The sequence below is a fragment of the Mus caroli genome, chromosome 1, assembly GCF_900094665.2.
Source record: "Mus caroli chromosome 1, CAROLI_EIJ_v1.1, whole genome shotgun sequence".
Taxonomy (NCBI): domain Eukaryota; kingdom Metazoa; phylum Chordata; class Mammalia; order Rodentia; family Muridae; genus Mus; species Mus caroli.
The window spans coordinates 64489665-64498281 of NC_034570.1; the positions used below are offsets into that span (position 1 = coordinate 64489665).

The following is an 8617-nucleotide window of genomic DNA, read 5'->3' on the forward strand; positions in this document are numbered from 1 at the left end:
ACTCACCAGAAGTCTTAAGATCCTGTGGCGGGTGTTGTGGGTAGCTGGCGAGTGTCAGCAGACCCTGCGTCCCAGCTCAAAGAACCTGATCTTTACAGCCTAACCAGAATTATTCAGTTTGCAGCTGGGGTGATAGCAATAAGCAGAATGATAAGTAACAATGACTATTCAGCTTCCTTATGTGACAGGTACGGTCTTGGTGGTGTCTTATGAATGAAAATTTATTTGTCTTGTCAAAACTTTGATGAAGTAGCTTCTCTTATTTACTATAATTCCCTTCATGGCTAAGGAGGCTTGGTTCATAGAGCCAGCCAATGCCCAAGCAGGACTGAAAGGGGAGTCGTCTAGCTCCAGGGTCTGAAGTCTCTGCTTTATCTCTGTCTTTGAGCTTCGACAGCCTCGTATATAACTTGGATGGGACCATGTGAACCCTAACTACCCTTAGGCTAGCAGTGAGGAGCACGATGAGGGCTTAAAAGTCATTCACAGTCCTAATGAAGTGGGACACTCATGTTTGGCAAATTTGACAGTTTGCCAGGGTAGATGGTGACACAGGTGAGCTAGAGACAGCTAATCTTGAACCTGAATATTACTTCATGCTTAGAGCTGGACACTTAGACTGGGCATAGAACGAGTGTCCACCTTTCTCTTGTGTGTCATGACCATATTCTTCCTCTCTGGGCTCTGTCCCCTGCATCTTACTTAATTGGAACACCAACCTATAAATCTTACATACTTAGAGGCCAAAAAACTCTCTGGCATCCTCAGACTAAAATCTGTGTGGGAGTTTGGCAATATTGAATTTTCAAATAAAATGATTAACAGTCACCTTCAGGGCAGCCTCTGAGAAAATAATCCTTCCTGAATCTTGCCTTCTTAGTCTGAGGAAACTTTTTGTTTTCAAGTTTAATAAAAAAGAGTTTGGAAAGAACACAGGGATGGCTGCCTGGAAGTAGGTGAGGAAGGCCATCTCCTCTCTCGAGTTCAAGGCGCTCCTTGGCAACTGGAACGTCATCACTACTTTCTGTTCACACCTAAGAAGGACTTTGGGACACGTCAACAGGAAGAGCGAAGGCATTTCATTCCATTTTAACTGTGTTCATCTCTAATTGATGGTTTTATTAGCAATGTTTTTTTTTCCCAAGATTCTAATAAATGAAAGGCCCACCTGATCAGAAAGCCTATTTGCTTTTCCAGAGCACAGTAAGTTCCATCAGATTTGGTGAAGCAGAGAATTAAAATCAGAAGGAAGGGCATAATCCAATCCAATTCAATTGCAAACTGAAGCCTACAAGCCTACTATTCTCTGAAACAATGATTTAGATGATCTGCCAAATAAATATAGGATGTTTATGGCTTTGCGCAATAGGAATTGGCCTCATTTATGCAGCAGGAAGATCATTTACAACTAATTTCTGAAAGACACCAAGTGCCAATATTGAACTTTCAAATCAAGGCTAGAGATTGAAATAATCTAAAGAGGACAATTAAAAAGCATAAAGTTGTTCTCCGAGAGAATGTTCAAAGAAGCCATATGACTTTATAAGCAGAAAGCACAGATAAGGATGGCAGAGCCAGCCTAGCTTTCTAAAGAGTGAATGCGTTGATAAGCAATAAAATTTTCTGGGGTGCTCCCTGTCACCCCAGCTATCTTTTATGTACATCATTGGGGCCATGATGCCTTTGTGGTCACAAAGCACAGTAATGTGCACTTCCCAGGACCAAATCCCACTCCTGGGAAGCTATTCTGTAAAGCTCTATGCGGGGCCATTTCTCTTCCTCACACAGGAATTTTATCAGTAGAATTCCTCCTCGTCCCTTCTTTCTAGTCTCCCACTTACCCGCTATTCTCTTTGCCTTGCCACACATCCCAGTAACTTCAGGATCCAAGTTGCTTGCCTCTGCTGCAGCCTTATCATCCCAGGGGCTGCTGAAACCTAGAAGAAACAAACAATAGCTCTTGTTTTCAGGATGCTTGCCTTCTGGGTTGGAGCATGTAGAAATTGTGATGTGTCCCAAATCTCAGTCTCATTGGCTGTGAGACTTTGGGAAAGTTACTTGACATGTTTGTGTTTCTTTGTCTCACCAGAAAAATAAGGAAAATATTCTTGCTGCAAGAGAAAAATAGATAATGCATAAAAAGCTCTTAAGTATTTTAAAGTCAAGGGACAGTGTCTCTTGCCTATAATTCCAGCACTTGGGAGGCTGAGGTATATGGATTTGGGGGTTGAAGTCAACCTGGGCTTTTCAAAAGGGAAGGAAGGAAGGAAGGAAGGAAGGAAGGAAGGAAGGAAGGAAGGAGAAGGAGAAGGGGAGGGGAGGGGAGGGGAGGGAGAGGACAAAGACAACTGGAGCAGAGCTGACTGAATTGTGAAGTATCCAATGGTTCTGGATATTACCTGAGCATTCTTACAAGAGAAAGCAGTAGCATCTTAGTTGGCATTTTTAATGTCTCAGAACAAAGGAGAGACACATAGGATTATGGCTAACACTGAGAGTGAAAGAAAGCATTCTGCAGTTCACCCTCATTGACACCCTATGTTCAGCTAAGCATCAGAACTGAACTGTTTCCTCCACAAGACTGGGGAAATCACTTAAATATGAAGAAACATTTCCATCCTGCAGAAAAGCTACAAAGGCCAAAGATTCTTACTCCAACACTTCTTACAGCCAGAATGGACATGAGAGTGCTTGGTGGGATCCTGTGGCTAGATACATGTCCTGCAGATTTCAGATGAAAAACTAATATAGAAATACACTCCATCCTGGCAGGACAGGAAGTTGTGTGGATAATTCTAGCAACCATGCCCAGAACCCAAACTGGCTAAACTGATGGGCGCATGCGCTCATTCTGTTCCCAAGGTGAATCTGCACTGCTCCTTATCTGTGGCTTTTGATCCTTGTGTCACCTGTCTGGTCTTTGGCTTTGTGCTTTGCTACTGTGGATATTGTTTGGATATAATTTCCTCCAAAAAGAACCTTTTCCTCTTAAATTATCCAGGACTAGTTTTGTTGATACCTACTTGGCTCCTCCTGTGTGTTCCACAACACCATATCTCAGTTACCTTGCACACAGTTCTGGGATCCCTACACAGTGCTCTTCTAAAAACCTACTTCTGCTCTCCAGCCCTTTCCTTTTACCCACTCTAGATGAAATCGCACCAGCTCTGCAGGGGGTGTGGGGCGGTGTCTTTCCCTTTAGGATTTTATTTTCTGTAAGGGATAATCTGAGAAATTAATTCAAGCCCATGTGCTAACTGCTGAAACTAATGTAAATGTTAAACTGGAATTTTTAATGTCTGAGAATAAAGGAGGAAAGATTTTTTTCCATTGTCTTAGCACATTGCCAATGCCTGTAAGGTGGCTTAACTTTGCAGCATCAGAAGAAACCCTGGATTTGCCAAGATTTGTCCTTCTAGTCCATCCACAGGTGTCTGTAGACAAGTCCTGTAGTGACACCATAGAAATTCACATCATTAGTGTCTTCCTCTCAAGGTAGCACACACACGCACACGTGCACACTCTCACGCATGCATGCATACATGCATGTGCATACATACATGCATGTGCATACACTGAGGGGTAGTAGAGCAGAGGTATAAAATCTTTAACATGGCAAGCAGCCCAGAATCTTAAGCCCCAATCTAGTAACATGCTATATATGTTTAGCAACTGGCTGAGAAATGGAGAGTGGAGAATTAATTAATCCCTGTCTTGTGACATTTTCTGATCTGCTTTGGGATGTGTAAACACATCTACCATGTCCAGATTTAAGGCACCAAAATAATGTTAATAAGATCATAAAACTCTTGGATATTTCATGATTTCTTCTTGGACTCCAGTATCCAATTGCTTCCTAGCCAATTCCTCAGTAACTTCCTATGGTATGCTCCACTGAACCCCACTGGCCTTTTCTTCTTTCCTTAGTGGCATCACTCCACCCTTAATTTATTCAGCACAAACTCTCTTCCAGTGGTCTGAGTCAGGATCTTTGTTAGAACTCATAGCTGCCTATGCTTTTTTTCAGAGCGCTCACCAGGTTATATATTTATTTGCCCCTTAATATCATTGTGTGGTGTTTATCATTGCAAACAAACTCAGCTATGTATGATGTGTGATCAGACTAGCTCTCAACTCCTTTTTAATCCCCTTTGTTCCTATGCAGTCATTTCATGAAGGGGATTTAGGGAAATTATCAGAAAACTCTAGTGTCTGAGCAAATCCTCTTGGTCCCTAGAACCACAAATATGGCAGAAATCCTTCTGTTTGTCTGGTTTTGTTAAAACCATGTATTATCAAAGCTAAAAGAAAGCATTCGAAGTGCTTTTTCTTTGATCACAAGATATTCTATGTGTGTCTAGTGGTACCTTGGAGAGGCTGGAATGAGAAGCTGGGAGGAAGTGTCGCCCAAAAGATAGAGTACTTGGCTTCCCTCAGTTATAGCTCCAGAGAGTTTCAGTTTCACACTTATCTCTCCCTTCTTTATAAGGTTTCTCTGGAATGATTTTGACTGGGAAAATTAAGCTAGGTTTTGTTTTATAGATATGCAAAATAAATGCTCGAGGAATTGTAAAATAGTAGAGGAGAATATTCCTCTGTCTCATGGGGAAAATGTCTCCACGGTTCAACCTTCTCACTTCCCCTTCTTTCCTCCTAGCTCCTAGTCTCAGCAAAGAATCCAATTTCCAATTCTATCACATTCTCAAAAATGTTGAGTCCATTCTGAGTCTGTACCATGTGGGTCTCCCATTTGTATTTGGATAACAAAGTATTTTCCAGACATCACATGCATGATAAATCACAGAAACAAAATATGAGCCCCTCCTAACCATAATCCTAATCATCATTTTCTTTGTGGGTTTTTTTTTCTGCTGTGGATACAGCACCAGTGGAAACTTCAGTGTTACCTTGAGAAAAGCCCCACAGTCCACACATCTTCTCCACAGAAGACTTTCTCTAGTTTGTAAACAAATTATGCTTGTTAGAAACTATTTGAATATACAACATAAAACCAGTAAATAAATAATGATCTGAAGAAAAGCAATCTCGCTTCTTTCTGTCCATATCCTATTTCCTGCCTCCGTATGCATCTGCAATACCCAAGCAGGCTAGATTTCTACGTTTTCATTAGAAGCTCAGAATCTAGGAAAACAAACAAACAGTGATAATGCACTTTTAGAAGACAACTTGTTTTTACGAACAACTAGAAAACTCTTATAGGCCATAGAGATTTTCATTCATATCTCAGTGATACCACACTCTGGGTATGTAACCTCTGGCTAGTCACTTTCTCTCTGTGAAACTCAATGTCACGTGAGGAAGAGCATGGGCCTTCTCTAGATTATTGCAAAAACAGTATGAGACACATTCCAGCATAGAGTAAGAGTTCAACAAATGATCTCCATATGTTTCCACCTGTAAGTGACTATTTCTATACTATAGTTCTGGCAGTGACATCTATTAGGCTAGATTGTAGAATGAGTGGCCAGTTGGCCACCTTTCCTCTCTTAAGCCACCACTCTCTAAGAGTTATTGGACTCTTCCTCTATCTTCTCCTTCTCCCAACCTTCAGTTTAACCATTTTCATTCCTTCCTTCTGGAGTTTCTCCAAGTCCTACACATTTAAATATGTTGCTTTGTCATGAACTTGGTCTTCCTTTTTTTTAAAGATATCTATTTTTTATTAGATATTTTCTTTATATACATTTCAAATGCTATCCCAAAAGTTCCCTATACCCCCCCCAACCCCCCGCCCTGCTGCCCTACCCATCCACTCCTGCTTCTTGGCCCTGGCATTACCCTGTACTGGGGCATATAAAGTTTGCAATAGCAACTTGTTCTTCTGAGCAATTTATTCCTTCATATAGACAAAGTAAAAATGAGATCAACCTCCAAATAGGAGGCAGTAGGTAGAAGCAAGGAAGATGGCCTACGTAAGGAACTCAAGGGGAATAGTCACATGCTCAAAGACAATTAGCACTTACTGCTACCAGTATTGGGGACAAGCTAAAACTGGAACATTTTTAAAATAGTGCAAACCATTCTACTGACAATTACCTAAATTGCTCTTAAGTATATGACTTTTAACAGCAAACTTGAGACTTGTTATGGTCACATTTGAGATTCACAGAACAAGACCAATAAAATCCCTGTAGCACAAAAGTTAAGGAGATCAAACAAGAATGCTGTATTCTGCAAAATGCCTCCAGCCATTAGGTAGACAGCTGAACACTCACTATATCATTCACAGGCAATGGTTTTGGCCAGTCTTGGCACATGTAAAAGATCCTTCATTTGTGTTCAATCCATCAATATAATTAATATTTCTTGGGCTGAAAGTGCAGCAAATTCTAAGTGACTCTTAAGAAAAGATGGATAGAGGTTAATCAAATGCACGGTGATCCCAGCATGCTCCTGACATAGTCAACAAGAAGCAAATACAAAACAGACCTCTAGCAAACTATCCCTTATAGATATACACAATGACTTGCAAGGAATCTCTTCTCATACATTCTACCTGCTTTCTGCTTTGGTATCAGTGAGTATTTCTAGCATTTTGGGAAAGAGCAGCATATCTCGGTGGGCACGCATGTGAGTTCAGCACACACACACACACACACACACACACACAGGTGGTGGGGAGGGAGGAAGACATCACATTTCCACATCCTCTAGAGAACAGTGAAAATTCCTACTAGTTAATAGTCTGCCTGTTGAGTGCATATCTTTGTTTTTAGAAGATGATTTAAATTGTTTTCTTCCCCTTCTGGAACAGTTTAAATATATGCTTAGAGTGAAAGTCCTGGTTGGGCAGAGGGGGAAAGCTTCAATCTTCTGGCTGACTCCAGACTGGCAGTGTAGTTCAGATCTAGTAATGTTTCTGAAACTATGAGGATCCTCACAAGAAATTGGTTGGGTTTGCAGGTGTCTGTCAGAAAACAGGTCTGAGCAATAGGCATGAGAGAATATCCACACTATGGTACATCCTTCAAGCCAAGTTTTCCAAAGAACCCTTGGTTCTGGGTTCAGAAGAAACTCATGGTTTGGTGTTGAAGCCCCCTAGAGTGGTAGTCATGTGGGTAGTCTGGTCTACCAACTAATTTCTTAAACCCTCAGATATATACAACTAGTACTATGATTGTGAAATAATCAGAAGTTGAAGATGGCCAAGAACTTATCACCTTATCATAGAATCAGAACAAGAATCGGCCTCCTGGGTAAAGGCAGAAAATCATACAATACTTAATTATCACCAGACTTCACCTACTCCGTCACCCCTGCTCTCGACAGTTCCCCCACGTTCAGGCATGTACCCTAGATGCTTGCAGCAGATTGAAGGCATGCGAACACAAATACTGTTGGTGTGGTGTACACAGTGAGAAGCTCTAAAAGAAAGGGTATTACAGCTATAGTATTCTAGTTCTTTCTTGACAAATATGCATCATAACCTTGTAGTTATAATTTTTGCAAAAGTAAGCCTCCACTCATGAACTGCACTACAAATAGCCTCTGATTTCATTTGTTTGGCAGTAGAGAGAGTCTTATACACTCTGGGCAACTGTTGAGAAAGTGAAAGCAGGACACTGACAACAACAAGTCACCAGATTGCCACTGAGTTAGTGACTATGGCCAGTAGCCAAAACTGATGGCTTAGCAAATCCTCACTGGACACAACCCAGCACTCCCTTCTTTACCCAAATGGGCTCTTCAGAGAATCAACAACAAGTAACTCCTAAAATCCAATAATTTGTACCATCCTTCTGCAATCCACCATGCCTTGGGAAGACATTTTTAATTCAGTTTCAACTTCGGAAATAACCATGTGGAATATTAGGATTCTTATATGAGGACTAAAAATTAAAATTAAAATGTGAGAAACTAAATAACTCAAAGAAAAAACAAAAACAAAAGGATAGAGGGACGAGAGACAAGAACTAAAAAAAAATTTAAATTGGTTCATCAGACAGACAGACAGACAGACACAAACACACTGCATCCACTTAAAGTGAGCAGGGGTCATCTGCTATAAACCTTTTTGGAACCTGAAAAGGTAAAATAAAATTCCTGCTGACATTTGGGTCATTCCTTTAAAAAAAAAAAAAAGAAAGAAAAGGGAAAGGAAAAAAAGATAGCCAACAGATTAAAGGAACTCCATTTATAAAAATCAAATGAACCTCTAACAAAGCTTGTTTGGGGACATGAATAAATCATCCATCCATGAATTATTCATTGTTATCAAGAAACAAGCTGGGGATTCCTGGAACTGGGCAGGATCTGGGGAGTGAGCAAGTTCATTGCTGTGTACCTTTCACATGAAGGGAGAGAACCCACCATGGGTACACATGACAATGTGAGGCCAAGCGTGCCAATCCTCCATTCATGAGACACTTCACCACCTTTATATCCAGAGAACAAAGCAAATAAAGTTTAATCCATAATGTAATCAGTAAGCAGACAATAAGCAGTCTGTCCTTCCATCTCTCTGTCTTTCCCTTTCTCCCTCCCTCCATCCCTCCCTCCTTTCCTTCCTCCCTTCCTCCCTCCTTCCCTCCCTCCTTTCCTCCATCCCTCCCTCCCTCCTTCTTCTTCTCTCTCTCTCTCTCTCTCTCTCTCTCTC

At 41.0% G+C, this 8617-nt stretch overlaps 1 protein-coding gene across 5 annotated transcripts in view; it reads left to right on the forward strand.

Annotated features, from left to right (window-relative positions):
- The window catches only part of Vwc2l (von Willebrand factor C domain containing 2 like), a 156661-nt gene that overhangs the window by 144466 nt on the left and 3578 nt on the right, over positions 1-8617 (forward strand). The window lies entirely within an intron of this gene.